We start from the raw sequence: 17,045 nt of genomic DNA on the forward strand, positions 1-17,045 counted from the left end.
GAGCTAGATGGACCAATGTCTAGCTCGGTAGAAAGCAGCTTCCTATGCTGAGGAAGAGATTAGAATGGAGGCCTGCACAACATAAGGCCCGGGGGGCAGATCTGGCCCAAAGGGACTCTTTGCTGGCCCCAGGTAAGAATATCCTGTTGCAACAGCAGGAGAATCAGAATCATTTTATTTACGGCCATAAACCAAAATGGCAGGAGCTATGAAGAGCTCTTGGTCTGTTATGCTGATGAACAGCAGTGGTTCAATGCAGTTGGCCGCTTGAGACCTAATATCTCCCACCCCTGGGCTGGAGACTGGAGTCTACTACTAACAGCTTCCCTCTTTCCCCTCACTCCTACCCCTGACTCCAACCCTCTGCCTGTCATTACTATCCTCTATAATAAAACCCTTGGTGTCCGTCCGTGGACGGACACCAAGCGTGTGTCCGTGCCTCCCTGGCCTGTTCTGCGCATGCGCGGAGCGCATGCGCAGAACAGAGCGAGGGAGACACGACCACCGGCACCCGGTGGCCATCTTGGGCGGCCAGAAGCGGCCGCCCTGAAGAAGCCGGGTGAGTGGCGCCGGGGGACACTGGCCGCCGCCTTGGCCAGAGGACACGCCGCGGCGACAAGGGAGAGGCCCCGGGCAGCGGAGGGCCCGGCCGGAGCCGCGGTGGGTGGCGGGCCCGTCGGAGCCCTTGGTGGCCGGCCCGGCCGGAGACACGGGCCGTGGTGGGTGGCGGCCGAAGAAAAGTAAAAGTAAAAATGCTGCCGCTGCCGCCGAAGTCCCTCCCTCCCAACTTCCGAAACCACCTTACCCCGCCCGTGACAGTTGAGCAAAGGATGACCTAAATTGAAGAGGGAGAGAGGAGCTCGCAAGCAGTGCTCCTCCCTCTGCAAAGGCTCTGCCCGAACTGGCGCTTGGGGCGGAAAGGACGCAAGAGGCGTCCTTTCCGCCCCAAGCGCCAGTTCGGAAAGAGCCTTTGCAGAGGGAGGAGCACTGCTTGCGAGCTCCTCTCTCCCTCTTCAATTTAGGTCATCCTTTGCTCAACTGTCACGGGCGGGGTAAGGTGGTTTCGGAAGTTGGGAGGGAGGGAGGGTGGGACTTCGGCGGCAGCGTCGTCGTCAGTATTTTAAAAAAAAAACCAGTAAAGGGGAGAGGAAAAGGCTAGCGCCCGTTATTATAACGGGCTTCAAAATACTAGTCTATTATATTAGTTCTCCTGGGTGTGCCTTGGAATGGGCGTCCCAGCACCCAGCTGATTGGTTGGGCAGTGGACGCGCCTGATTGGCTGAGGCGCACCCAGGAGGATTGGTCGCCGCGGCGGCGGGCCTGGTCGTGGAGGCCAGAGGTGGTGGCGGGCCCGGCCCAGCCCACCCATGGAGGCAAGGCCCAGGAGGGGGGAAAGAAAGTGCAGGGGCAGAGGTGGCGGTGAGGAGGAGCGGTGGCTGGGCCCGGAAGCAGAGACTGGGGCAGAAGGTGGGGGTGGGGGGAAGAGGTAACCGCCGGCCCCAAAGAGCGCACAGATGCTCTGTGTGGGGTTGGCTAGTTTTAAAGAATTACGTTAAATGTAATAACTGATGTGCTGAAATTAACCTTGGCCCCGACACACCAAGTCACAGTTGATTGTCACCAAGGCATTTGAGTTGTGCACTCATGGATGGGAGGAAGAACAATTAGAGCAAGAGCAGGGGCAGTGAGGGCAGGGCACTGCATAGGAACACAGGCCGCTGCCATATCCTGAGTCAGACCATTGGTCCATCTCTCTCAGTATTGTCTACCCAGACTGGCAGTGTCTTCTCCAAGGTTGCAGGCAACAATCTCTCTCACCCCGAACTTGGAGATGCTGCCAGGGAGGGAACTTGGGTCCTAGATGCTCTTCCTAGAACGGTTCCATCCCCTGAGAGCAATATCTTATAGTGCTCACAGTTCTAGTCTCCCTTTCATATGCAACCAGGGCAGACCCTGCTTAGCTAAGGGGACACGTCATGCTTGCTGGCCACAGGCAAGCTGGCTGACAGCGTGAGGTCAGCGCGAGGATATCTGCACCCACTGCAGGGTGGCAGTGAGTACAGACATCCCCACATGCTTGCTGCCGCTTCTCCTCCTCCTCCTCCCTGCTAGAGCTAGATAGACCAATGGTCTGACTCAGGATATGGCAGCTTCCTATGTCCCTAAAGCCACTGACCAGGCTCAGACATGGCTTCAGCAACCTAGAACTGTCTGGCTTGGGACTTGCAGGCACTGTACAGTCAGAGTCCTCACAACCCAGCTCTAGACAACCATGTATTATTCAGAAAACAACTCAACAGTAGCAAATGACCTTATGAGGCGCATGGCGAAGAGCTTTGCAAGTAACCCTCCAGAACCTGTTAAACCAGACTGAAGCCACTTCTAAGTATATGAAGTTTATTAAGAAATAAGGCTTGCTCACAGAATAAGGAATTGGGGGAAATAGCAGGAATAGGGAGTAAAGAAAGGCACACAGGAATTCAAAAGAAAAAAATACAAAAACATTAACCAACTACCTGGCATGGAGTAGCAGGTCCTTGGCTGGGAGAGCACTAAAATCTCTTCAGCATCTCACTTTCTGGACACCAGAAGCAGTTGGTGACATGGTGGCTGCTTACTGGCAACCCTGCCATGACTGTACTGGTGGTGGCAAAAGGGTGGGGGATGGGGCCCCTATTTAATAGTGATTAAAGAGGAGGAAGGCTTTCCCACTCCTCCAAGATAGACACCTCTGGGATCCAATGGAAAGAGTCAGCGTATCTCTGATGTAATGCTGGACTTAGGCTAATCCAGGGTTGACGTTTTCTCTCCAGACTGGAAGATCTCTCAGCCTAACCTACTTCACAGGGTTGTTATGAGGATAAAGATAACCCTTCACACTGCTCTGGGCTCCATGAAGGAAGAGTGGGATATAAATTTTCACAGAAAGGAAAGGAAAGGAGAACATCAGGATGTTGTAAGAAGGTATACAGATATCCATATTCACAGCATGTACCCCTTTTTAATCACATGGGCAGCAGGAAGTAGTACACTGCTCTGGGCTCTTTGGAGGAAGAGTGGTATATAAAATGTAAAAATGATAAAATATTAAATATAAGTACATAAGAACAGCCATACTAGATGAGGCTCAAGGCCCATCTAGTCCAGCATCCTGTTTCACACAGTGGCCCTCCAGATGCCTCTGAGAAGCCCACCAGTCAGGGGTGAGGGTGTGACCCTCCTCTGCCAATGCCCTCCTGCAACTGGTTATTTAGCTACATCTTGCCTCTCTGAGGCTGGAGGTGGCCTATAGCTACCAGACTAGTAGCCATTGTCCTCCATTACTTTGTCTAAGCCCCCTTTAAAGGGTCTCATTTTCAAGGAGGGTCTCATCCTCCTTAATGGGTCTGAACATACAGGTAGGTCTGGTTTGAGCTGGTTACCTATTGTGAAAAAGGGTTTAGGACTATCGCTTGATGGCTCTGGCCCTTTAATGACAAAAAAGAAGGATTGCCCGCATTCTGTAACAAAAGGGAGGAATGTCCCCCATTCAGAGCACTCAAGGTGGAGCAGAAGTGCAAGACGTTCTTCAGCTCAGGTGGAGGTATGCATTTCATCACACACCCCAGACACTTTAGCTTCCGATGAGGGGGGTGGGTTTTCTGAACATGCCCACTGAGCTGAACAGGAAGTTCAAAGTCTTGCTAATTATCATGATACACCAGATCAGATATATACGTATACAATAAGTACTCAATTTAGCACTCAATAGGAATACAAAACATACACATGGTGTGGAGCGGCTATTCTGACTGCTATTCTGTCAAAACAATTACCCCCTAAGTTCACTATATAACCAAGCAAGGAAACACATAACTAGGCAAAGCAAACTGGTTCTATCATAGCCGCTGACAAAATTATAGTTATAATGAACAAATAAATTAAAGATTATAGCAGTTTCAGTTTAGTTATGAGATTTTCTTGGCTGCAAAGCCCTAAACAACAAGAATAGCTAACTCCAAAAATGGGTTATAGAGTTCATAAGAAATGACTATAAGAATAAACCTGCTGGATCAGGCCCAAGGCCCATCCAGTCCAGCATCCTGTTTCACACAGTGACCCACCTGATGCCTCTGGGAAGCCCACAGGAAAGTGGTCAGGGCATGCCATTTCTCTTGCTGTCATTCCTCCCCTGCATCTGGTATTTAGAGGCATCCTGCCTCTGAGGCTGGAGGTGGCCTATAGCCCTCAGACTAGTAGCCATTAATAGACTTTTCCTCCATGAATTTATCTAAACCCTTCTTAAAGCTATCGAGGCTGATGGCTGCCATCACATCGTGTGGCAGAGAATTCCATAGGTTAATTATGCATTGTAGGAAAAAGTACTCCCTTTTTTCAGTCCTGAGTTTTTTGGGAATCAGTTTCCTAGGATGACCCCTGGTTCTAGTGTTATGTGAGAGGGAGAAAAATTCTTCTCAGTCCACCCTTGCCACACCATGCATAATTTTATTCACCTTATTATGTCTCCCTACAGTCGTATTTTTTCTAAACTTAAAAGCCCCAGGTGCTGTAGCCTTACCTCATAAGGAAGGTGCGCTAGGCCCTTGATCATCTTGGTTGCACTCTTCTGCACCTTCTTCAGTTCTACAATAAAATGCCCTTTTTAAGATATGGTGACCAGAACTGTACACAGTACTCCAAATGTGGCCACACGATAGATTTGTATAATGATTCCAAGCATGGAACTGGAAGTTTTCACAGCTGCTGCACTTTGTTGAAACTAACATTTCAATGAGCTATCCACTACAATCCCAAGATTTCTCTCCTGGTCAGTCACCAACAGCTCAGACCCCTTCAGCATATATGTCAAGTTGGGAGAGGAGAGCTGGTCTTGTGGTAGCAAGTATGATTTGTCCCCTTAGCTAAGCAGGGTCCAGTCTGGTTGCATATGAATGGGAAAGTTGATGTGTGAGCAGGGTCCACCCTGGTTGCATATGAATGGGGATGTTGACGTGTGAGCACTGTAAGATTTTCCCCTCAGGGGATGGAGCTGCTCCAGGAAAAGCAGAAGGTTCCAAGTTCCCTCCCTGGCATCTCCAAGATTGGGCTGAGAGAGATTCCTGCCTGCAACCTTGGAGAAACCGCTGCCACTCTGTGAAGACAATATTGAGCTAGATAGTCCAATGATCTGACTCAGTATATGGCAGCTTCCTATGTTCCTATGTCTGCCCCAATATGCATCACTTTACACTTGCTAACATTGAGCCACATCTTTTGTTGTCCACTCACCCAGTTTGGAGCTCCTCGCAATCTGTTTTGGATTTCACTATCCTAAATAGTTTCGTGTCATCTGCAAATTTGGCCACTTGACTACCTACCCCAACTTCTAGACAATTTATGAATAAATTAAAAAGCACTGGTCCCAATATAGATCCTTGTGAGACCCTACTTCTTCCCTCCATTTAAAGAATTGTCCATTTATACCTACCCTCTATTTCCTGTCCTTAACCAATCCACACATGAACCTGTCCCATGACTGCTACATTTTTTCAAGAGTCTTTGATGAGTAACTTTGCTGAAGGTTTTTTTAAAGTCCAAGTATACTGTGTCAACTGGATCACATTTATTCATGTCTGTTGACACTCTCAAATAATCACAAAAGACTGGTGAGTCAAGATTCACCTTTGCAGAAGCCATGCTGGTTCTCCTTCAGCAGGACCTGTTCTACATGCTTAAACAATTTCATTTTTGAGAATGCTTTAAGCTAACCGGCTTATAATTTCTGAGATCCCCCCTGGATCCCTCTTTTGAAAATTGGTGTTACACTGGCTACTTTCCAGTCCTTTGGTACAGAGCCCGGTTGTAGGGATAAGTTACATATTTTTACAAGGAGGTCAGCAATTTCACATTTGAGATCTTTAAGGACTCTTGTTACAGGATCTGGATCCTACCCCTGCTAACTAAGCAAAGAGACACCTTTTAAAGTGGTGATTCTCTTATATTTAGGAGAGGGAGAGCAACTGGCCCTATCCAGCCCTAGCACAGCATCCCTCCAGTGGCTGTTGCTGGTATCTGCCTTATGTTTATTTTCAAATGTGAGCTCTTTGGGGACTGGAGACCATTTTGGGAACATAGGAATGTAGGTAGCTGCCATATACTGAGTCAGACCATTGGTCTATCTAGCTCACTATTGTCTTCACAGACTGGCAGCAGCTTCTCCAAGGTTGCAGGCAGGAGTCTCTCTCAGCCCTATCTTGCAGAAGCCAGAGAGGGAACTTGGAACCTTCTGCTCTCCCAGAGCAGCTCCATCCCCTGAGGGGAATATCTTATAGTGCTCACACTTCTAGTCTCCCTTTCATATGCAACCAGTGCGGACCCTGCTTAGCTAGGGGGACAAATCATGCTTACTACCACAAGACCAGCTCTCCTCTATTTTATTTATGTATTTTCTTTATAAACTGCTTTGTGAACTTTGGTTGAAGAGCAGTGTATAAATATTTGTCATTGTTGTCATAGTAGATCTGACAGTACACCTCCCCTCCCCTTTAATTTGGTTCACACCCCTACTTGAGTGTTTTGCCTGGTTGACGTGTGTCTATGGGAAAATAGTCCAGGAATAAGCAGTGTTATAGCACTGGAGTTTGGAATAACCTAGCAAGTTCTAAAGAGGGAGAAACATGGCAACTGCATTTTACTCCCAGGAGTCCAATACAGATTCTCTGATCCATTAAAATCAGGCTGACCGCATGCATGATTCATTCCCAACAGTCCGAGACTGCTCTCAGATGCAGTCTCCATGGCTCAGATCCATCCAGACTGAGCAAGTCTGCAACATTTCTGACATTCTTGCATGCACGTATCTAAAGGCCCAGTTTCCTCGGCTCTTTTGTCAGTCTCCATCTCCTGTGTGGGTTTTCTGGCTCTTTCCGACAGCTCTTTTTGCCTATACTTGGCCTTCATTGTTTTCCTACTGGATTGCCCATTAACCATGATGGCTAAGCCATTTACCCCTTCTTAGGAGGTATCTGCCCAATTCCAGTATTTTGTGTTTTTGGTCATCAAGAGAAGCCTGTTTTCTGTCTGACGACTTGTAATCTCATTCTTCCTGTTCCCTGACACAAGAAGCATAGTGAGGTGTTCAGTGGCTCACATGGGCACTGAGCACATGACTTGGACCCTTTTAGAAAAGGGACTTCCAAGCCCCCCGACACTCTCTCTCTGATCCTGGCAGTGCACTCCATTTCTGCTCTACTGAACACCTGGCTTCAGTACATCTCACCTGGATAGGCAACTATGACTTTTCTTCATTCCCCTCCCCCTCCCAAGCATGCTGGAAGACCTACCGATGCATTCATGTATACATGTGAGTGTACATGTTTAAGTACTAGCCAGCCTAGCCGTTCTTCAGACGAGAATAATGGGAAAGCCCTCGTCCCTTGAGGAAGACAGCCAACTCTTTCCCAGGACAAGAAAACAGACTCCAGGGGAATTCTCAGTCCACAGGGCTGCCCCAGGAGGAGGCAGGTTAGAGACCTTTGGGCTTTCACTGCCCAGCCATAGGTAGATTCCAACCAGATCTGCTGGTAAGGATTCCAGTCCTGTGACTTTCTCAGTTTTAAGCAACGCCAGTCACCAGAACCCTTCTAAAATGGATCCCAGCAGTTTAAACCCCTGTAACTTTGCTCCAGTCACCCATTTCCTTGCTGGTGGCCCCCTGTTCACCCAGGGACAGCCACCTCCATAGATTTTTCTTCCAGCTTTAGCCAACTGACTCACCCTAGAACAACTCAGCAGTCCTCCACTCTAGTTCCATTTCTCTCCCATCTTTCCTAGTTCATCTAACAGGTCTGTCTCTCCCGTAACCTCCCATTGCATCCTTTAACTGACCTAGTCTACCTGCTTCTCTTGCTTTTTCTGCTCCATGTTCCTAGGTTGTAGCCTTAGCTCTCTTTTTATTTCCCTTGTCTCCTCTCACACAGATCGATCTACATAACCTAGACCTGTCCCCTAACTAGGAACCTGCTAGATTTCCTTGGCCTCTGACTCTGCTTTTCACTTAATCCTTGTCATTGTCATTGCCAACCCCTGCTAACTGGGCAAAGAGGCACCTTTTAACGTGGTGATTCTCTTGATTTAGCAGGGGGAGAGTAACTGGCCTATCCACCCCCAGCACAGTACCTCCCGTGACTGTTGCTGGTGTCTGTCTTGTTTCTTTTTAGATTGTGAGCCCTTTGGGGACAGGGATCCAGCTTATTGATTTATTATTTCCCTGTGTAAACTGCCCTGAGCCATTTTTGGAAGGGCGTATAGAAATTGAATATAAATAAATAAATAAATAAATAAATAAATAAATAAATAAATAAATAAGTAGTCCCTTCTCAGACACTGTTTTGCACCTAGTCCTTGTCACTGTTTCTTTCCTTCAATCATTTCAGTAATGATGGTCTCTTGCTTACTGTGTTGAGGTGAGGGGTCACCTCACCCCACTTTTCCCTTGATCCCTTCCCCAACACTGATTATTCTTGGGTCCTGGTTACTGCTCTTAATCTAATTTCTGTGCTTCTTTCTTCCTCTATCCTCAATAGAACTTAATCCTGGTTAGTGATTTAGATACATTTACGTAGTTTGTTAGCTGAATGCTTAGTCAACTGTTTAGCCATTCTTTACCTAGCTAATTACATTGATATTAGAAAATCTACTCTATTTATACAGTAAAGGTTACGTTTTAGTGCCTTGACATAATTACAATCTAGTATATTCTATGTAATGTGAGAATACTCACATGTTCTTAAAGGCCATGCCTCTTCATTATAGTAAAGAAAATATATCTTTATTTGGATCATTAAATCTGTGGCTCAGAGGCGTATCTAGGGAAAATAGCACCTAGGGCAAACACTGAAATTGCGCCCCCTGTCCAAACATCTGACACCCATCTTTCAGATAACTTCACCATAATATCAGCTGAAAAATACAAGTCAATGTAATCTCGTTAATCTTTTAATATTTCAAAAACTATTTAGCAGTAGACTTAGCCAGATCAAAAAATGCTGGAAAACTACAAATTTCGGTATGCTGGGGCTCATGAAATACCCAAATACTATGTGGAAGTGTACTTGGAAAACTAAACAGAAGTGCCTGTCTAATTCTCTGCTATGCATTGTAGCATCACCATTACATAAGTTTTAAAAATCAATGGAGAATTTGACTTTTCCCAGATACTCTGAAAATAATTAAAGGATATGCAGAGAAAACTGTGTCACTGCTTGGAATATATTCTAGTATTTCAGAAAGACAGTTAAAATGAGAGAAAGAGAGCAAGAAACTCCCAGTGGGCCTTAAGACTAAGGATTTCACACTGATTCAAAACAAACTCACCATTAATAGCCATATTATTAAGACATCACATTTAACTCACTTATCACAAGAAGCAAAGTAAGAGAAAATGAATACAATCCTAGCTCATAAGCTTCAGCTCAGTATTCACAAGCCCTGATTTTCTGTACATAGTGCCAATCTGCATATGTGTACAGTATCTTATATTATATTAAAAAATTTTTTAACCTGTAGCCCCTTCGGGGGGCTTCCTAAATGCCATGGGGGGTGTCTGCAAAGGTTCCCCCTCACTCCTCTGGCCTCTAGGGCCTCACAGAGACCATTTGAGCATGTGTGGTGGCCATTTTTTAAAATAATATTTTTTTTAAAAAATGGCAGCTGAAAACAAAATGGCCACCGTGCATGCTCAAATGGCCTCTGCAAGGCCTGGCATGGCCTACTAGGGCCTCACAGAGGCCATTCGAGCATGTGCGGTGTCCATTTTGTTTTCAGCAGCCTTTTAAAAAAAATTGATTTTACAAAATGGCGCCCCCTTCAAGTGGTGCCCGGGGCACGTGCCCTGCCTGCCCCACCCTAGATACGCCCCAGCTGTGGCTGTCTTTTCTCCTGGGGACTGCTTAACCAAACTTTGCAATCCAAATTTAGGGGTACCAGGTTACCCTAACTTTACACTCTTGTGGATGCTATCTGGCCCTGGCTATTTGATAATTCCTATTTTTTCCAGTCAGTTTAGAATGCCATCTCTAATCACCTCTATCTGACTCAGTTCTTTAAACTCTATCCCTGAAAGCTTGGTTCAGGCACAGGTATGCACTAAGTATCCTCTGCAGTGAAGGCAGATGCAAAGAACACGTTTAGCTTCTCGGCAATCTCCATGTCCTCTTTCACTCCCTCATCATCTAACTGTAACAGACCAACCACCTCCCTGGCAGGTTTCCTGCTTCTGATGTATTTAAAGAAGTTTTTGTCATGACTTGAATATGAATTTGCCCAGTCTATGTGTGGGTAATTGAAGTCACCCTTTATTACAGCTCTCTCTCTCTCTCTCTCACTTTAACACCTCCTTGATTTCCTTCTGTAACTCCCAGTCCCTGTCAGCATTTTCATTAGGATGGCAATAGCACGTTCATAGGTTTGCAGTTTCAGGTATCTGCAAACTTAGACCATCTTTGATATAATTGTCCATTTCCAGCATCTTTGGGTGATGGTAAGCAAAGAGATCCTCTGGCATTCATGTGGAGATTCTGGCCAAAACAAAAAATAACAACAACAACAACAATATACACACACACATAAGCAAGCAGATTAGTTTATACTCCTCTCTTGGACAAAAGTGTACAATTAGAGACGAAAGTTTGGGCGGTATATAAGTTTGATGAATGAATGAATGAATAAGTAAATCAAAATTAAAAAGCAGACAATAGAAAGCCTTTATAGCTCTTGGCTAATATTTTAGGGGGAAAGTTAACTTGAGAATACACAAGAGTAATGAGGTTAAGTCAGCTGTAAGGTCTCGTAATTGAAACTTCCAAAGGAAAAAAAATCAGCAGCTTGCTGCTTCTCTGGAAACTAGTTTGTCCAGTCTTTGCATCTCAAAGGGTGGCTTGCTCCTTGAACACACGTAGTCAGCTTCTCTTATCAGCAAGCAAGCAAAATGCTTAGAGTCATACAAATTTTCTAGCACTCTTCAGGTTCCTCAAAACAACACCACACACAGGAGCGTAGCTAGGGGAGAAGGGGCTCATACTCGCCCCTCTCCCTGTTGGCTCCTCAGAGTGAGGGAGATAATTCAGAAAATAGGGAGGGGTGAGGCCCGGGGGCCCTCAGGAGTTGGGGGCCCTGGGTTCTTTGAACCTATCTGCTCAATTATAGCTACACTCCTGAACACACATACACACAGCCAGTGTGGTGTAGTGGTTAGAGTGCGGGCACAGCGGGAATAGTACCAGGGAGACCCAAGTTCAAATCCCCATTCAGCCATGATACTAGCTGGGTGACTCTGGGCCAGTCATGTCTCTCTCAGCCTAACCTACTTCACAGGGTTGTTGTGAGGAGAAAACGCAAGTATGTAGTACACCGCTTTGGGCTCCTTGGAGGAAAAGCGGGATATAAATGTAATAATAATAACAACAACAATAGGCAAAATATATATAACAAGTTGGCTCTGTTCTTAGGGTAGGAAATTCTTGATAGAAGTCGGCTATCTTCATTTGCAGATTCTCATTCAGACTGTAACTGCAATAAGAGCAAAACAAGCAACACCATGTTTTATAGCTGCTTCCCTTATGAACACAAAAGAATAGTATGAGGCTGTTCTCACGCGCATAACCAAGGTAATGATAAATAGCTTTTAAAAAATTGATTTATTCGATTTCTATACCGCCCTTCCAAAAATGGCTCGGGGGTTTACACAGAGAAATAATAAATAAATAAGATGGATCCTGGTCCCCAAAGGGCTCACAATCTAAAAAGAAACATAAGATAACCAGCAATGGTCACTGGAGGTACTGTGCTGGGGTTGAATAGGGCCAGTTACTCTCCCCCTGCTAAATAAAGAGAATCACCATGTTAAAAGGTGCCTCTTTGCCAAGTTAGCAGGGAGTTTATAAACTCAAACAAAGATATTAAGACAAAGTAAACCACAGATAATAGTAGTTACAGATAATAGTTGCATAATAGTTGCAGGGCAGCAACAGAAGGAGAGAAGGAATGCCTTCACCTCTTGCCTGTGGGCTTCTCAGAGGCATCTGGTGGGCCACTGTATGAAACAGGATGCTAGACTAGATAGGCCAGGCCTGCACAACATAAGGCCTGGGGGCCGGATTCGGGCCGCAGGGACTATTTCACTGGCCCCCAGGTATCCTGCAGCAACACAAGAGCTGGAAACTACCTTATTGTTACGGTCATTTGACCAGCAAAGAAACTACCTTATAGCGCCATCATGTGCCTGCTTTCTCAGAAATATGCTCCATGGTGTGCCCAGTGAGGCTTACTCCCATGTAAGCATGCCAAGCATTGCAGCAAGAAAGCAACAACAATTTAGGGAGAGGAGAGGACTTGGCATTTGTTTGGGACTGGCATGCACTCCAGGGCCCCCACTGATTGAGCAGGGACAGGACCTATTCTCTGGTCACTGTCCTTGGTTGAAACCATGGGTCCATTGACAAGGGGAAGAGATCCACAAGTAACTAATAATATTTAATTTTAATGTCATAATGTGCTAAAAATTTGACCTCGGCCCCTGCACATCAAGTTGTGGATGGTTCCGGCCCACCAGGGCATTTGAGTTGTGCAGCCCTGAGATAGGCCTTGGGCCTGATTCAGCCGGGCTGTTCTTAAGCAGGAACAAAGGAAGGGGGGGGGGGCTCCAGGAGCACTGAACAAACCCCGGGCTATTGATTACCGAAGAGCCCTTTCAATGTGGGTGAAAAGAAAAATCTAGGGAACAAATGGGAAACTTGGAAGCCAAAAGGTGTTAGCCAGGAAAATCTGCTTATCTGTGAGTCTGGGGAATAGCCTGGGGAACAGCTGACAGGAGTTGGGCAGTATCCGGTTTGGCAAATGCCAAAATCCCTTAAGGTGCTAGGGTGTAGTAAAAGATTTAGAAAAAACAGGAGGGGACAGAGCAGAATCACATAAAGAGCAGAAAGAAGCTGGTCAAAGAGATCAGAGAGTCAAAAGAAAGATAGCAGACACCAGGGAAGAGATTCCGCATATAGGTGCTTATATGCCAATGCCAGAAGCCTCCGAGCCAAGATGGGCAAGCTGGAGTGCTTGGTTGCTAACATAGAAATAGATATAGTGGGCAGAAAAGTAACATGGTGGAATTGTGAGAACCAGTGGGACACTGTTATCCCTGGATATCAACTCTATAGAAAGGACAGGGAGGGGCGCCTTGGAGGTGGAGTTGCACTGGATGTTAAAGAAGAATCTAACGTTAAATGTTAAAATGTTGAATGTTAAAAATGTTAAAGACAGAATCTAACAAGCTAGAAAACCTAGGTGGACTGGAGTCCTCTACAGCAGAGTTTCTCAACCACCGGTCCGGGGACCGCTGCCGGTCCCCGAAGGGTTGAGCGCCGGTCCCTGACTAAGAGTCAAACCCCCCCCCCCCAACAACTGCAATCAAGGCACTCACTTCCTCAATTTTGCACATGGTACGGAAGAGGAAGAGTATCACCTTCTTGTCCCTTGCCTCCACGTGCTGCTGTGATCTTCCTACAGCTATTTTATTCCCTATCTTTACAGCTTCAAACTGTATGCGGTGTGGGGGCATGAAAAGGTATGCCACCTGAAGGGCTGCCACTTGAAGGGCTGCTGGTTCTTGCATGCTCATTGTTTGCAGCCAAAGGTTGATAGATTGAAACCCAGCTGCCTATTGTGGTCGAGGCACCTTGAGAGGGAACGCTGTTTCCCTCTTGCATCGGTGGGGTGTTGTGGTCCCTCTGCCCCCTGTAACCCCCTGGTCTGCACCGCCGGTGGAGGACGGCGGTCCCCTTTATGACCTCGCCGGGTGCGGGGGACAATCTCTGGCCGGGATCATGCCGCGGTGAGGGCTAAGCAGAGGAGGGAGGGAGGAGGGCCGCCTTGGCTCACCTCGCAGGTATGCGCGGGCAGCATGTGGGACCACGTGAGCTGCGTGGCCCCAAAGGCAGGCTGGTGTGATTGGCTCCCGCAGGGGAGTTGGGAGGGGGGCACAGAAGTGCACATTGTGAGAGAGGATGGGGAACACTTGCTACACTCTGGTGCGCAAGCACAGTGGCGGCAGCTCTTGGACCCAGGCGACCTTCCGAGTGCAGTCCGGTGCACCATTGCCTCACCCACCCTGAACAGTGCCTCATCTCCCCAGCGAGGAAAATGAGGCATCTACCACTACAACGCCCCACACCCTCCGCCATCTCAGAATCACCCCCTTTCTTTTAATGCCAGGTCTCCACCGCTCTTCTTCACATTTTCTTTCACCATTAAAAAAAACCCCATTCCCAGCACCTGCCATGTAACGAATTTAACGAGTTTTGGAGGAGCTGCACGGGTTTCATTAGGTCCACCTCACAAAGTGCACATCTAAGAGCAGGATCCAGATCAAGTCAGGTGATCATGACCAAGCAGCATTGACACAAATGAGAGATGACTAAATTAATTCCAGTGGGTGGTCGTGACTAACGTTGTCTGGATCCTGCCCTGCGACTACACAACTCCTGCTAAAACTCCACCTCCATCATGAGAGGGTTAAACTGTAGATTTCCGGCTCTACTGAGCTTGCCCTGCTCTCCTCTCCTCACCTCCTTTTTGCTTTGCTTGACATCCAGCCTGATGAAGCATTTTGGGGGATTCAAAAGCTTGCTTGTGTGTTGTTTTCATTGCCCCCATGTAGCTTTTGAATTTTTCTAATGGCCCAACATCCCCTCTCCATTGAGTAATCACAAGCACCTCCACCCCCACCCCACACATACTGAAGACATACTGGAGACAAATTTGTTCACCCAGGCTTTTAGATTCAGGGGTTCTCAACCTTGGGTATCCAGACATTGGTGGACTTCTACTCCCATAATCCCCAGCCATAATGGCCAAATGCCATTGTTGCTGGGGGTTATGGGAGTTTAACTGAGGGACCCAAGGTTGAGAACCCCTAATATTCCATGTTTGCAAAAGATTCCAAATTTAATTATTTTAATGCTTATATTATTTTCATTCTAAACTGCCCAGAGATGCAAGTTTTGGGCAGTATAGAAGTCTGATAGATAGATAGATAGATAGATAGATAGATAGATAGATAGATAGATAGATAGATAGATTTGAAACCCCTTTACTAACTGCCGGTCCGGGAAACTGCGCATGAAGAATGTAGCGGTCCTTGAAACTCTGCACGAAGAATTTAGCGGTCCTTGACTCCAAAAAGGTTGAGAAACACTGCTCTACAGCCCTTGTGGGTGACAATACAAGATCTGAAAGGAAATGTTCTATACTGGGGGACGTGCTGTCGCCCTCCAGATCGAAACGCTGACAGTGACTGGGAGTTGCAGCAGGAAATCAGGGAGATGTCAAGGAGAGGCAGGGCAGTAATAATGGGTGACTTCAATTACCCACACATAGACTGGGTAAATTCACAGTCAGGTAATGACAAAGAGGTAAATTTCTAGATACGCTAAATGACTGTGCCCTAGAACAGTTGGTCTTGGAACCAACCAGAGAGAAGGCAACCTTGGACTTAATCCTGAGTGGCACCCAGGACCTGGTGTCAGTGTCATCGACCCTTTAGGGAACAGTGACCATAGTGCGATCAAATTCAGCATACATTTGGGGAGAGTATCACCAAGGAAGTCTAACACAGACATTTTGAATTTCAGAATAAGCAACTTCTCCAAAATAAGGAGTTTGGTGAAAATAAAACTGAATGGAAAAATCAGGAGACTCACAGAATACATGAACTTTACTTAAAACCAGAATATAAGAAGCCCAGTTAGAATGGGCCCAAAAGGAAGAAAAGTACCACCAAGACCGTGAGGATGCCAGCATGGCTAACAGGTAAAGTCAAGGAAGCTATAAAGGTGAAGAAGACTGCCTTCATAAATTGGGAGACCTGCCCAAATGCAGAGAACAGAAAGGAACACAAACTCTGGCAAAAGAAATACAAGGTATAGCGCAGGAGTTTTCAAACTTGGGTCCCCAGATGTTAAACCACAAATCCCATCATCCCCAGTCACATAGACCTGCAGCTGGGGGTGATTGGAGTTGTAGTCCAACAACATCTGGAGACCCAAGTGTAAGACTCCGTGGCTTAGATCTCCCTTTGCCTTTCCATTCTGGTTTTCAGCCTGTTTCTGGTGTGCATGTGCATTTCCTCGTCAAAAGGAGAAAATATAGGGGGTTGGGGTGGAACAAAGAGGTATCAGTTTAGTTGTTACTCAAGATGGGCACAGGGCTGACTCTGGGCCTGGGTTGCCTTCTGCTCTGAGCTTACGGCTCTATGTTATGCCTTCATACCTTGGGCTTCTGGGCCTCTGCTACCTTGCCCACTTCACACATGCAGGCCACTCCAAGCGGGAGGAGAGCTGGTCTTGTGGTAGTAAGCATGAATTGTCCCCTTTGCTAAGCAGGGTCCACTCTGGCTTGCATTAGAATGGGAGATATGTCTGAGCACTATAAGAGATTCCCCTCAGGGGATGGGGCCACTCTGGGAAGAGCATCTGCCTGCTTGCATGCAGAAGGTTCCAAGTTCCCTCCCTGGCATCTCCAAGATAGAGCTGAGACTCCTGCCTGAGATGATGCCTTTCAGCACCTTCCTATATCGCTGCTACCCGATAAAGGTATTTCCCATATTCTGCCTTTCCCATATTCTGGAAGACAAACCAGCGGGGATTCAAACCAGCAACCTCTTACTCGCTAGGCAAGTCATTTCCCCGCTGTGCCATTAGTGGTCTTGCAGTAGCAAGCATGAATTGTCCCCTTTGCTCAGCAGTGTCCACCCTGGTTTGCATTTGAATGGGAGACTACATGTGTGAGCACTATAAGATATTCCCCTCAGGGGATGGGGCTTCTCTGTGAAGAGCAGCCACCTGCTTGCATGCAGAAGGTTCCAAGTTCTCTCCCTGGCAGCATCTCCAAGATAGGGCCGAGGGAGTTTCCTACCTGCAACTTTGGAGAAGCTGCTGCCAGTCTGTGTAGAGACAATACTGACCTGGATGGACCAATGGTCTGACTCGGTAGAAGGCAGTAGGGGTGTGCACGGACAG

The 17,045-nt window shown here is 46.8% G+C and overlaps 1 long non-coding RNA gene across 3 annotated transcripts in view; it reads left to right on the plus strand.

Annotated features, from left to right (window-relative positions):
• The window catches only part of LOC128342717 (uncharacterized), a 24,631-nt gene continuing 7,586 nt past the window's right edge, over positions 1 to 17,045 (plus strand). Inside the window, exons 1-3 of one of the 3 annotated variants that reach the window (XR_008315126.1) lie at positions 1 to 132; positions 2,814 to 2,964; positions 15,660 to 15,837. This is a non-coding gene — a long non-coding RNA (uncharacterized LOC128342717). Of the gene's footprint in view, positions 133 to 1,354; positions 1,468 to 2,813; positions 2,965 to 15,659; positions 15,838 to 17,045 lie in introns of those variants that run through there. The other 2 variants (XR_008315125.1, XR_008315124.1) reach the window with 2 other exon arrangements.

This window comes from Hemicordylus capensis, chromosome 2 (assembly GCF_027244095.1).
Source record: "Hemicordylus capensis ecotype Gifberg chromosome 2, rHemCap1.1.pri, whole genome shotgun sequence".
Classification (NCBI taxonomy): Eukaryota; Metazoa; Chordata; class Lepidosauria; order Squamata; family Cordylidae; genus Hemicordylus; species Hemicordylus capensis.